Source organism: Schistosoma haematobium, chromosome 2 (genome assembly GCF_000699445.3).
Source record: "Schistosoma haematobium chromosome 2, whole genome shotgun sequence".
NCBI lineage: Eukaryota > Metazoa > Platyhelminthes > Trematoda > Strigeidida > Schistosomatidae > Schistosoma > Schistosoma haematobium.
The window spans coordinates 11756057-11769154 of record NC_067197.1 but is presented as its reverse complement, the minus strand read 5'-3'; the positions used below and the strand labels follow the sequence as shown (position 1 = coordinate 11769154).

Genomic DNA, 13098 nt, shown 5'->3' with positions numbered 1-13098 from the left:
GATACACAATTAAAATGTCAACTGATTTTATAGTATAAAGAAATATTCAGCTTATAGCTAATAGATTGTTGATTAGAGAATTAGTATCCATGTAATTCAACCAAGCACACTGTACTTGTACTTGGTAGATGCATTACATTGAGTAAAATGTGTTAATGAAAGGAAGACATATATATACATATGTACCCCATGGTAGTTCTATTCAAGGTTATGATATTTTGTTCCGAGTGTTATGTATGTATTTAAATAACTTAGCAGTACAAAGATTTAAACATGTATTAACTTGCGAAAAGTTGTCAGGTATTTCCTTTGAATTACTTCATGTTCAAGTAACTATAAAACTGATGCCGACTCCCACTAATATCTCTGAGCTACGATCATACTTGGGATTAATTAGCTACTACCCAGCTTTTGTTCCGTCGATGCATGACATACGCGCCCTACTAAATTATCTTCTGAATAAGAATACTATTTGGAACTAGACAAAAGAGTGTGAAGCTGCATTTTGCAAGCTGAAAACCTCTGAACTATTATTGACGCACTATGACCCATCCATGCCAATCATTGTGGCTGCAGACGCTTCAGCTTTTGGACTCGGTGTTGTCATCTCACACCAGTTTCCGGACACAACAGAGAAAGCTATCATGCGTGCATCTCGCACATTAAATCCAGCGGAAAGAAAGTACAATCAAACAGAGAAAGAGGCTCTCGCCCTTGTGTTCGCAGTACGCCATTTTCACAAATTCTTGTACGGTCGAAGATTTACTCTTCTTACTGATCACAAGACTCTTTTCTCAATTTTCGGATTGAAATCTGATGTTCCAGCCCACTCTGCAAACCGTCTCCAGCGATGGGTTTTGACACTGTTGGGTTATGATTTTGACATTCAGTACCGGCACAGCCAACAATTTGATCAGGCAGACGCCCTGCCACGACTTATCAGCGAACACCATACGGCCGCGGAAGATGCAGTTATTGCCTCCCTAATGACAAAGGACCACGCGCAATGTTACCTGGACTCGATGGTAACTTGAAGCAGCTTAACCACCGTCGGGACTCATTATGCGTCGTGAATGAATGCTTGCTCTTTGGAGATAGAGTAGTGGTTCCAGAGTCCCTAAGATCAAGGGTGCTAAAGCAGTTCCACATTGGTCATCCTGGCATAGAACGGATGAAATCCATCGTCAGAAGCTATGCTTATTGGCCCCTCATGGACCAACACATCATGGATTTAATAGGTAAATGCACGCAATGTCAGCAAGCGGCGAGATGTAATGCGAAGATGACGGCCTGAGTATCTCTGGCCCAGGATACATGTAGATTTTGCTGGTCCAATCAATGGGACTACCTATCTAGTCGTGGTTGACGCCTTTTCAAAATGGCCAGAAATTGTCACCATTATGCCACCGACGACAACCAAAACGACACAACTCTTGTCGGAGATGATCATTCTCAACGGGTTACCGGATGTAATTTTATCAGATAACAGTTCTCAGTTCACCTCAACGCAGTTGCAAGATTTCCGCCAACTGCTATCCATCAAGCATCTCCGCTCTCCACCTTACCACTCGCAATCAAACCGCGAAGCAGAAAGATTTACGGATACATTTAAGAGAGCTCTAATCAAGTTGAGAGGGGACGCCAGTGGAAAGACTGCAAAACTTCTTATTCGTTTACAGAACGACACCTAGTGATGTATTACTCGAGCAGAAGTCCCCAGCACAAATCCTCATGGGAAGAAAATTGAGGATGGTCCACAATCTGATGCTTCCGAAAACCGCACCATCGCCATCACTGACCAAGTTCCAGAGGCTGCCAACATACGAGTTTGGATGTCCCGGTGTTCGCTTGGGACTACAGACCAAATCATGGTCCCTGGACTGAAGCACATGTGGTCGGAAAATTAGGCTATGTCATGTACGAGGTAGAGGTAGGAAGAGACAGGTTGGCTCGATATCAGAACCAGCTACGCAAGCGGTTACCCCAGTTCGCCCATCGACAGAAGAGAATCTCCCTCTTGACATCCTATTGGATACCTGTTGCCTACCCGCATTCCCGACACAGAAAGAAGCACATCGACAGGTCAATCTACGACCCAGAAGGTAGTCACTCCAACAACGGAGACAAACGGTCAAAATGCATGTGGACCCCGTTATTAAAAGAGGGAGGTATTGGGGACGTTAGATCCCCAGAACTCACTTGGTAAATGCCTAAACTTTATAATTTTATTTTGGAGATTTAAATTTCCTTGTTTTCGCGCCAAAAGCGCACTTTTCACTTTCATATCGTATTTCCCACTTGGAAGAATCTTAAAAGCTATTGGTCCGTTGTGTATTCTTAGTATGCTATTTTTGCTACGCTTCTCAAGGACAGTTTTATGCTGTATATATACGTCTAATTTGTGTCCGTTATTATTCACTCGTGCTTCTGGCTTATGGAATATACTTTCCCATTCCAAGCTTGGACGTCATCCTCTAGTTCTGGGCTTTAAATCTGTGGTTGCAAGTGTTCACCAGCAGTTAATGTTTAGAACCATAAGAATGGTGTTAAAATTTAATTTAAACGGTATGGTAATCACAAGGCAGAAACAGTGTATGATCATGGCTACCAACATACATTAGCTTAAGTTAACACATAACATATCAACACGTAGTAGTTGTAATAGCTAACAAGATATATCTAACCTTGATTATTAACTCCGTTTCATTGCTGTTTGACTGTGAATGCATAATCACATAGTAATACACACTATCACTTATGTAGCTTTACCAACGTTTTATCATAACAAAGAAGCATTTCAACACATTTATTAGTGTACTGTAGAACCTTATCTAGTGAACAGTTCTATATTATAAATTGATAAGTAAACATTATAACTGGTTGAAGTTAGACATTAATACCGTTGGGTGCCGGCTCAGTGGTCTAGAGGTTAGACGTTCGCGCTCGAGACCGATAGGTGCTGGGTTCGAATCTCGTGAGGCGGGGTCGTGGATGTGCACTGGTGAGGAGTCCCATACTAAAACGACACGGCTGTCCAGTTCTTCCAAATTTTACATGGTGGTCCAGCTCCAGTTGACTCATGAATTCAACTATAAAATTATAATTATTCATTGTAGTCTTCTTAAAACAATCAATATAAGTTTAGTACATTGTATATTACAGGTTGGTTATTTTAACAATGATAACTAACTAGATTGTCACTTTATTAATAAAACATAATATAACACATATTACCAACAGGTAGCCATCTTGTTGCTTAGTTACACATATATTTTTGTAATATTTCCTATTTAACGAATCAATATATTTCAACTTTCATATATGAATACTAAATTTAACTCTATAATCAAAGAATATTAAACAATAATGAAACATTATATGTGAAAATTATATTTGAAATAATCTCAGCGATTGAAATTTAAATGATTTTCTTTGATGATTTTGATTTTGATTATTCTACCCTGAAGAAGTCCAGACAAGTTAGCTGGACGAAACGCTGGAATTATTTAAATTTCAATCGCTGAGATTATTTCAAATATAATTTTCACATATAATGACTTCTCTATACTCGGCGCTCAATTACTGTCAAACTATTCGTTCTAATCTTGACGAATATTCGTTTAAATAGTTCAAGACAAAATAGTTCAATATCAACTCTTATTAGAATGAAACACATTAAAATTGAGTATTCGTATTTCAATGAATGATATATAGGAGAAATTATTCATTTAAACAGTGAAGAAAAAAACGTTTAAAATGAGAAGTTAAAGATTCGATTGAAGACAATTTAGAGATAAAATGAATAAGAGAAGAATGCTAAACTCTTAGATAAACCGTGAAAATAAGCGCCAAAGCATTTAATTGTCGAATCAATAGAACATTTCAGTGACCTTAGAATAAACCAAGATATGCAGATATTAAAAAAAAAAAGAAAAAGCAAACAGAAAACATAAAATATAATTAACGAGATCTGATTTATGTGAAGATAACCAAGTTTTATTTTAGTTGACTCTATATACAAGGATAATGGATAATAAGGTCAAAGTATGAAGTTTGTATTTTTTTTATCTGTTGTGTGGTCTCAACTAAATATAGCCTTATATTATTTTCTTGTTAAATTTCTTAGTTTGAAATCCTTAAAAGTATCGACTCACAATCCAGTATAAGATAAAACTTCTAGAAACATTAGTATCGTACTTAGTCAAAGTACCATTAACAAAATTTAACGATCAGATAGTGCTGCCAAAGATAGCTGTCTCAGTTATGTGATTGCTGAACTTAACTTTTCACAACATGTTACTAAAGGTATATGAAACTACTTGAAAGATACTCATCAGTGAGTATACAAGGTAAAACTACGATGTAAACATGTTTTTATGTGACTCTAAGGATAATTATGACATTAAATAACTAGAAAATATTCAATCAGTATCTAACCCTTCTGAAACAATTCTAAAATATATTAAAACGTTAATGCTGCAGACGTTTAACACGTAAATAAACGTCTTTAAACTAATTATAGATAAATAATGCTGGAGAACATAGTACTGTAATCCAGCTAGGCCCTTACTACTAACTCCAAAACTCCTGAATCCGAGGTCCTAACCATATTACTCCTAAACGCAAGTTCCTAACCTTGATAATTTATTGAACAACAAAATCATTATCTAATTCTTTCAAAATACGATATATAATCAAGATAATGGTTTCTAGAGACAAGCTACTCGTAACAGCAGTTAAATGTAATAAGTAAAAGAAACAAGAAACCTTAACGAATACATGAAGAAAAGACACATGACATTATCTGATTTAAGATAGTGGCTAGAGGTATTCAACAAAAAACCCTGGACCCAGGTTTCGTGCCATTTGGCACTCGTCAGCAAGGTGTACCTGTAATGTTGAGGGAACTGATAATCGGTAATCTGATAATAGGGCACGCAATGTCTAGCCATCTAGACTATTGGCCACATTGCAGCTTAGTCGATAGGATTCGATCTGCATCAAGAAGGACCTGACACCTATGACATTGATCACCACCCAGTGATCAATAAATTGCAAATTATCTGATTTGTAGGATATGATAATGATATACACGTATTGTTGGTTGAGAGAGAAAAGAAATAGTTTATTTTCATATATGTCCAATGAAGATCTTATTTATGATTAACCAAAGTATCTTCTTTTTACTAAGATACACTTACGTGCTGATGAAAATTATTTATTATGTAATGAAAATATCTGAGGCTTTAAATTCAATTGAAGTATGCATTGCAGAAAAAAGAACTTTTACTTAAAAACACGATCATTATGTAATTTAGTGTTGTTTCCTTCCTTGTAAAAAATGGCAATAAAAATGATTATTGTTTATTTCTTGAAATTATTGTTGATTATAGTATGTATATAAATCCAGTCAGTCAGTAACAAAGTATAACGTCGTATGTACGTACATCATTTCGAGTTGTCATACCACATTATCACAGAGATGCAATTGTCGATTCAAATCCCATAGTGGTAGAGGTGGTAAGAGTATAAGAAGTAATCGGAAACATTAGAGTTTGAAGTTGTTAAACAAAAGAAGCACAAACATCGACCAACTATTTGAACAAACGACAACCATTTAGGGGTAAAGGAAAAAAGCGACAGTTATTTTAATGTTAGCCCCAAGAAAACACACTGTTTAACGCCGATGCCTCTCAGCTAGGTGATTAAAGGTAGCGTTATTTCATTTATATACCACAATCAATTACAACTGCATAACTTAATTATATAATGACTAAAACAAGGCATGCATAGATTGTATGTTCAGGGCGGTGTGAAATCATTGGTGTGAAGTGGTTAGATATCTCAAACTACACATATGATAGCTATGTAGTAGCTTCCAGGTCTCTAATAGTCCACTTCAGATGAAATCGGTTCATAAGGAACATAGCACACTATTCTATAAATCATTGGTATAAAGTATTATAACATTGCATTATAAATTATGATTTATATCCTATTGTTCGGTTTACGGAATGATAAGTTTTATGAGGTATTAATCGGTTAACTCATGATAAATTATAAACTACCAAGTCCAAATCAAACTATGACTATGTGCATTTATCATATCGTATCATTTCAAGATTAATAAAATATCAGTTTATAATATCTTGACAGAAGGCATTTATTTATTAACCACATAAAGTATAGAATATAGATTAGTTAATAATTTATATTCATATATACATAGAAGTGTATCAAATTGTAGGGCCGATAATCTTGTTATTTTCTCAACTGGATGATTTATGAAGACTACTTCAATTTGAGTCTGGTTTTAATAATAGACTAATATCACCTGCGCAACTGTTGAAAACTTGTATCAGATAGACAAATGTTTTGTTCTAATTTGATACTCTTTAACAGATTTCACAATTACGACTGATCGAAACCACGATGTATAGAGTATCAGCTTGAAACGATATTCATTTATACAGGATTCTAAATTAACCATGATTAGTGATCCGAATGTTTTTTAAAAAAGGAACATTTTTGAAATACTACTTTATGCGTTTGACTTGATTTTAAAGTACAAATTCAAGAATAAAGCATTTAGGTTTATGAAATTAGGGTAAAAACTAAAAAGAACCATAGCAACCACCTCAATATGCTATGGTCTTGAATAAACAAACCATATATCATCGAAATGAACTATTAAGAAACTAGTAAATAAGTTTATGCTTTAAACATCAAAGTAAATAATGATAAATGATTGAATAAATAAAGGTGACTAAAAATAAAATTGGTGACAAGCCTAAATAATTATTCGCCTATAAATATTCAACTCTTTAACTAAATCTCTTGAGGTAACAATGACATTAACCGGATAACCATTGCAAAAAATGAGTTTAGAAGAAAATAGTATCTAGCCTACGAACATATTCCTTCCCAATGCATATTTTTTATTTAAATAAAATATAATAGGATGATATAATGATGACTGAAAATCAATTATGCAAGAACAATAGTTAATAAAGCTAACTAGATAGTATTTAGAATATAAGGGTACAATGTTAGGAAAGTCGAGTATATTCATGTGTATGTTTTGATAAAAAATTTAATCATTTAGAAAAGTGGCTATCATGGCAAACTGTAATCAAGTAGAGAGATAATGGAATTCAAAGGGTTTATTAGTGAAGATGCTTTCTGTGAGTTGAGCGGCCTAAGCATAAAGTTTTCAATATTTTCAAGAGAATACTTTTATTTCAAAATTCAGATAGAACAGATCGGTTAGAATTTCACCACGAGGGGTATCAACTATCCATTATTCCAGTTTTCTAGATCATCAAATGTCATTTGAGACCTCGGACAGGCACAAAATTGTGACCTCCATGTCTTTAAATGAGAGCGGTACTTTTGGAACAGTGATTTGAAATATGCCGTTTCACAGTGACAATACTGGGCAATTCACGATACAGAGCGTGAAACACTGAAACCTGTCATATTACGGTGCATAGAAACTTGAATCGATATATGTATGTCCCAGAATCTAAGTTGCGATTAATTGACTGGTTGACTGAGAGTATAACACGACAAAATGCATAACTAAATCGAAAATTCAAAATCAAATGGAGTTAATTTTAACTGGAATATCCTATATACGACGATTTATAATGATCATCTCTGTATATGCACGTGTTACTCAGAAACAATCAAATAATAATAGCCGCAATTAGATCCACATATAATTTGTCTTTACAACTATTAACAGGAACTAAGTTCTTATGGATTTCACATGCTAATATGATAAATGAAAGGAAATGTTACTAATTAATAAAAATTGTTTAGAAAGAAACTAAATATTATAAACCCCTGTACATAAAATAAAATAAGTGAATAGTGAGATGAATAATCTGGTCAATTAACTAGATTAATTAACTGTAAGTTTTTCATTAATTTGTGGTGTGTGATACTTGACATAAATAGTACATAATGTTAGTCGTGAACAAAAGGTCTGGCAGAAGAGAGACAAGAGGATCGAACAGTAAAGAATGGAAACAGAATGTAGTTTGTATGAAAATGCAAGGAGAATGAAATCTGAGTCATTTTGAGACAGTCGATGGACATTTTGAAAATTAAGCATTTACTTTATGATTGTTAGACTTTATTAACAAGTCCTGTAGTTTTGTGTTAAATACATTCGATTGTCCCCACCCTTGTTCTGTTCACTACAAATTACCTATTTAGAAAGGGCATTCTTAGGGTTCTTGTGACATGCCGTGGCATTTGATCAATATCGTGGATTGATCGAAGCAAGAAATGTAAACAGATGGATATCACTTGAATTATCTGAAAGTGAGGTACTCGTCGTGAAAGATGAAGGTCTAGAGTTTGATGTCAGGTGATGTCGTGGTAATGTACAACTGAGAAGTCGCATATTAGGATGAAACAACTGTCTAGTGTTTTTTGTTTTTTAATGGTTGGTTAGCTAAGATCAATAATTAATAGTCACTATAAAACACAATAACTCCGCCTGGAGTCCCTCCGGGGGCTACTGCCGGTCCCAAGCCCGGATAAAGGAGGAGGGTTGGGCATGGGGTTAGCGTCCCCATCCCGTAGAAAACTAACTCGCTAAAAAAACGCTAACCAGAAAAAATTATTCAAATCTTTTAAACTCTGCCCTGGGAGTCAGAAGGTCTTCATTTAGAAGGATTATGACGCCTCATGATGAAAGCCGAATTCTTTCGGAAGTTACGAGGCCGATGCCCCTTCTGACAATCAGAGCGACCATTTATTTAGGTACATGGAATGTTCGTACAATGTGGGACACCGGAAGAGCCTTCCAAATTGCTGCAGAAATGAGAAGATACAATCTAGAGGTACTTGGGATCAGTGAAACACATTGGACACAAGTTGGACAACAACGACTAACTTCAGGAGAGCTCCTGTTATACTCCGGCCATGAAGAAGAAAATGCACCACATACACAAGGAGTTGCATTGATGCTGTCCAAACAAGCGCAAATGCACTTATAGGATGGGAATCTCATGGACCAAGGATCATCAAAGCGTCGTTTAAAACAAAGAAAGAGGGCATTTCAATGAACATCATCCAATGCTATGCGCCTACCAACGACTACAATGAAGACGCTAAAGATCAATTCTACAATAGGCTGCAGTCAATCGTCGAGAAGTGCCCAAAAAAGGACCTGACCATTCTGATGGGAGATTTCAACGCCAAGGTTGGAACGGACAACACTGGATATGAAGACATAATGGGACGACACGGACTGGGAGAAAGAAACGAAAATGGTGAGAGATTTGCAAATCTATGTGCCTTCAATAAGCTGGTCATAGGCGGTACCATATTCCCACATAAACGCATACACAAAACCACATGGACTTCACCGGATCATACTACACAAAACCAAATCGACCATATTTGCATCAACAAAACGTTCAGGAGGACTATAGAGGACGTGAGAACCAAGAGAGGAGCTGATATAGCATCAAATCACTTACTGGTCGCTAAGATGAAATTGAAACTCAAGAAGCACTGGACAACGGGGCGGACAGTATCACAAAAGTTCAATACGGCCTTTCTCCAGGATACTAGCAAACTCAACAAATTCAAGATAGTCCTCAGCAACAAGTTCCAGGCCTTTCATGATCTACTCAATGGAGAAGGAACTACTGTGGAGAGCAACTGGAAGGGGATCAAAGAAGCAATCACTTCAACATGTCATGAGGTCCTGGGTCACAAGAAGCACCACCACAAGGAATGGATCACTGTTGATACACTGGATAAGATTCAAGAAAGAAGGAACAAGAAGGCAGCGATCAATACCAGCCGAACAAGAGCAGAAAAAGCCAAGGCACAAGCTGAATACACGGAAATAAACAAACAAGTGAAGAGGAGGATCAGAACCGACAAACGTAAATATGTGGAAGATTTAGCAACGACGGCGGAAAAGGCTGCAAGAGAAGGAAACATGAGACAATTGTATGACACGACAAAGAAACTCTCTGGAAATCGCCGCAAACCAGAACGACCAGTAAAAAGCAAGGAAGGCAAGGTAATCACCAACATTGAAGAGCAACAAAACAGGTGGGTAGAACACTTCAAAGAACTCTTGAATCGACCAGCTCCACTGAACCCACCCAACATCGAAGTAGCACCCACGGACCTCCCAATCAATGTTGGCCCACCAACAATTGAAGAAATCAGCATGGCCATCAGACAAATCAAGAGTGGAAAAGCAGCAGGACCAGACAACATCCCAGCAGAGGCACTAAAAGCAGACGTAGCGGCAACTGCAAGGATACTCCACATTCTCTTCAGCAAAATTTGGGATGAGGAACAAGTACCAACAGACTGGAAAGAAGGACTTCTGGTCAAAATACCGAAGAAAGGCGATCTCAGCAACTGTGAAAACTACAGGAGCATCACTCTTCTCTCAATACCGGGAAAAGTCTTCAACAGGGTATTGTTAAACAGGATGAAGGACTGTGTAGACGCCCAACTTCAGGACCAACAGGCAGGATTCCGTAAGGATAGATCGTGTACAGACCAAATCGCAACTCTACGGATCATTGTGGAACAATCAATTGAATGGAATTCATCACTCTACATCAACTTCATTGACTACGAAAAGGCATTTGATAGCGTGGACAGAACAACACTATGGAAACTTCTTCGACACTACGGCGTGCCTCAGAAGATAGTCAATATCATACAGAACTCATATGATGGATTACACTGCAAAATTGTGCATGGAGGACAGTTGACAAAGTCGTTCGAAGTGAAGACCGGTGTCAGGCAAGGTTGCTTACTCTCACCCTTTCTCTTTCTCCTGGTGATCGACTGGATCATGAAGACGTCAACGTCTGAAGGGAAGCGCGGGATACAATGGACATCTAAGATGCAGTTGGATGATCTAGACTTCGCAGACGATCTGGCCCTTCTATCCCAAACGCAACAACAGATGCAGGAGAAGACGAACAGTGTGGCAGCAGCCTCAGCAGCAATAGGTCTCAATATACACAAAGGGAAAAGCAGGATTCTCCGATACAACACAGAATGCACCAATCCAATCACAATTGACGGAGAAGATTTGGAAGATGTAAAAACCTTTACATATTTGGGCAGCATCATTGATGAACAGGGTGGATCTGATGCAGATGTGAAGGCGCGGATCGGAAAAGCAAGAGCAGCATATTTACAACTGAGGAACATCTGGAGCTCAAAGCAACTGTCAACCAACACCAAGGTCAGGATTTTCAATACAAATCTCAAGACAGTTCTACTGTATGGGGCAGAAACCTGGATAACTACAAAAGCCATCATCCAGAAAATACAGGTGTTTATTAACAATTGTCTACGCAAAATACTTCAGATCCATTGGCCGGACACTATTAGCAACAACCTACTGTGGAAGAGAACAAACCAGATCCCAGCGGAGGAAGAAATCAGGAAGAAGCGCTGGAAGTGGATAGGACACACATTGAGGAAAGCACCCAACTGCGTCACAAGACAAGCCCTCACATGGAATCCTGAAGGTCAAAGGAAAAGAGGAAGACCAAAGAACACATTACGCCGAGAAATGGAAATAGACATGAGAAAAATGAACAAGAATTGGAGGGAACTAGAAAAGAAGGCCCAGGACAGAGTGGGTTGGAGAATGCTGGTCAGCGGCCTATGCTCGATTGGGAGTAACAGGCGTAAGTAAGTAAGTAAGTAATAAAACACAATCTCAATCAAAGAAACTTCATTCCAGTGATATATAGTCATAAATGTGCGTTGTAAACGTTTTTTTATTAAATGAGAGCAGTACAACTATTTAGTGTTTACTTTCATATGATCACCATCAGCTGATATGTGCTCATGATAAAAAATATCTTTACAGATTTTGTGGCACATTTCATATTTATTACAGAGGAGTGAATATGATTTTGTGTTGATAGACAAAGGTAATTGAAGACTAGTAATCAATCAAACATTTCACGAATTGAATACAATTTCACTGATAAGATGAATTAGAATTCATTTGTTATACACACCATCAGCCTAGTTGATAATTATTTAATGGTTAATTGATATTACAGTTGGCAAATGTAGAGAGCTGAATAAAATTCAAGTCAGTTTACATGAAAAAACTATGGTTTGCTTATTTAAAGTTACATAGAAAAATGAAATTCTAACCATGAAATGCCTGCCAACCTACATAGCATTGTGGTTAACTAACTCCCTGAATAGATATGAATATCAACATTCCAAAAAAACATAAAAGATCCATGTTTGAAGTAAAAGCATGTGTGATAGCAGAAATCACTTTAAACTTTGAATTACTCAATAACAATTTTAAACGATATGTAATAGATAGAATGTAGCTGGCAGTTGAGTGCCAAGACGGGTGTTTCATCCTCTTTCGGACTCGTCAGTTGGATATACTTGCATACGACAGTTGATGTTCACCTCGAAACTTGAACTCAGTAACGTTCGGTAAGTGAGTAAAGCGATGATATTTGGAATGAATGATGCTTGGTTCGAGTCCCAGAGTGGACGTCAACTCTGGGATGCAAATACATTCTTCTGACGAGTACCGAATGGGACGAAACGCGCGTACTAGATTCAGCTACCAACTACAATCCATTTATTCTGTATCAACTTATGTCATAGTGGGTTTAACGAGGAAACCCCTCACAGGACGTCCATATGCCAACCACGACTGAATAAATGTCAGCCGAAATATAAAAAGTGGGATAATCCAAACCCTTTCAAAGTGAGTCAGTTCTGAACAAACTTACGTCATTTATTTGGAAAGGTCAAAGTTCTATGGGTTTTCATGCTAAGGACTAAAATCAATCAGTCTTTATTGCCCTATTTGCATCTTAAGATGACAACCTCAATACAGCCAATAATTCACAAGTTTTTAAGTAATATTTGATAGTGGCTAGCAGTGGATTTCAGGAGGAATTTTTTTCTCCTATCTGGGTACTTGTCAAATAAGTGTATCTTTATCCCAGTGTTGATTTTTATAAGCAGACGTCAACCCAGTTCAAACTCCCAACCTTACTCAAAACCGGCGACGTAACGGCAATATCGAAGCAATCTGTTCATTAT

General features: G+C 37.1%; 1 protein-coding gene across 1 annotated transcript in view; it reads right to left on the bottom strand.

The window, feature by feature from the left end:
- The window catches only part of PDE2 (3',5'-cyclic-nucleotide phosphodiesterase), a 128097-nt gene that overhangs the window by 29545 nt on the left and 85454 nt on the right, over positions 1 to 13098 (bottom strand). The gene's annotated exons all lie outside the window — the stretch shown is intronic.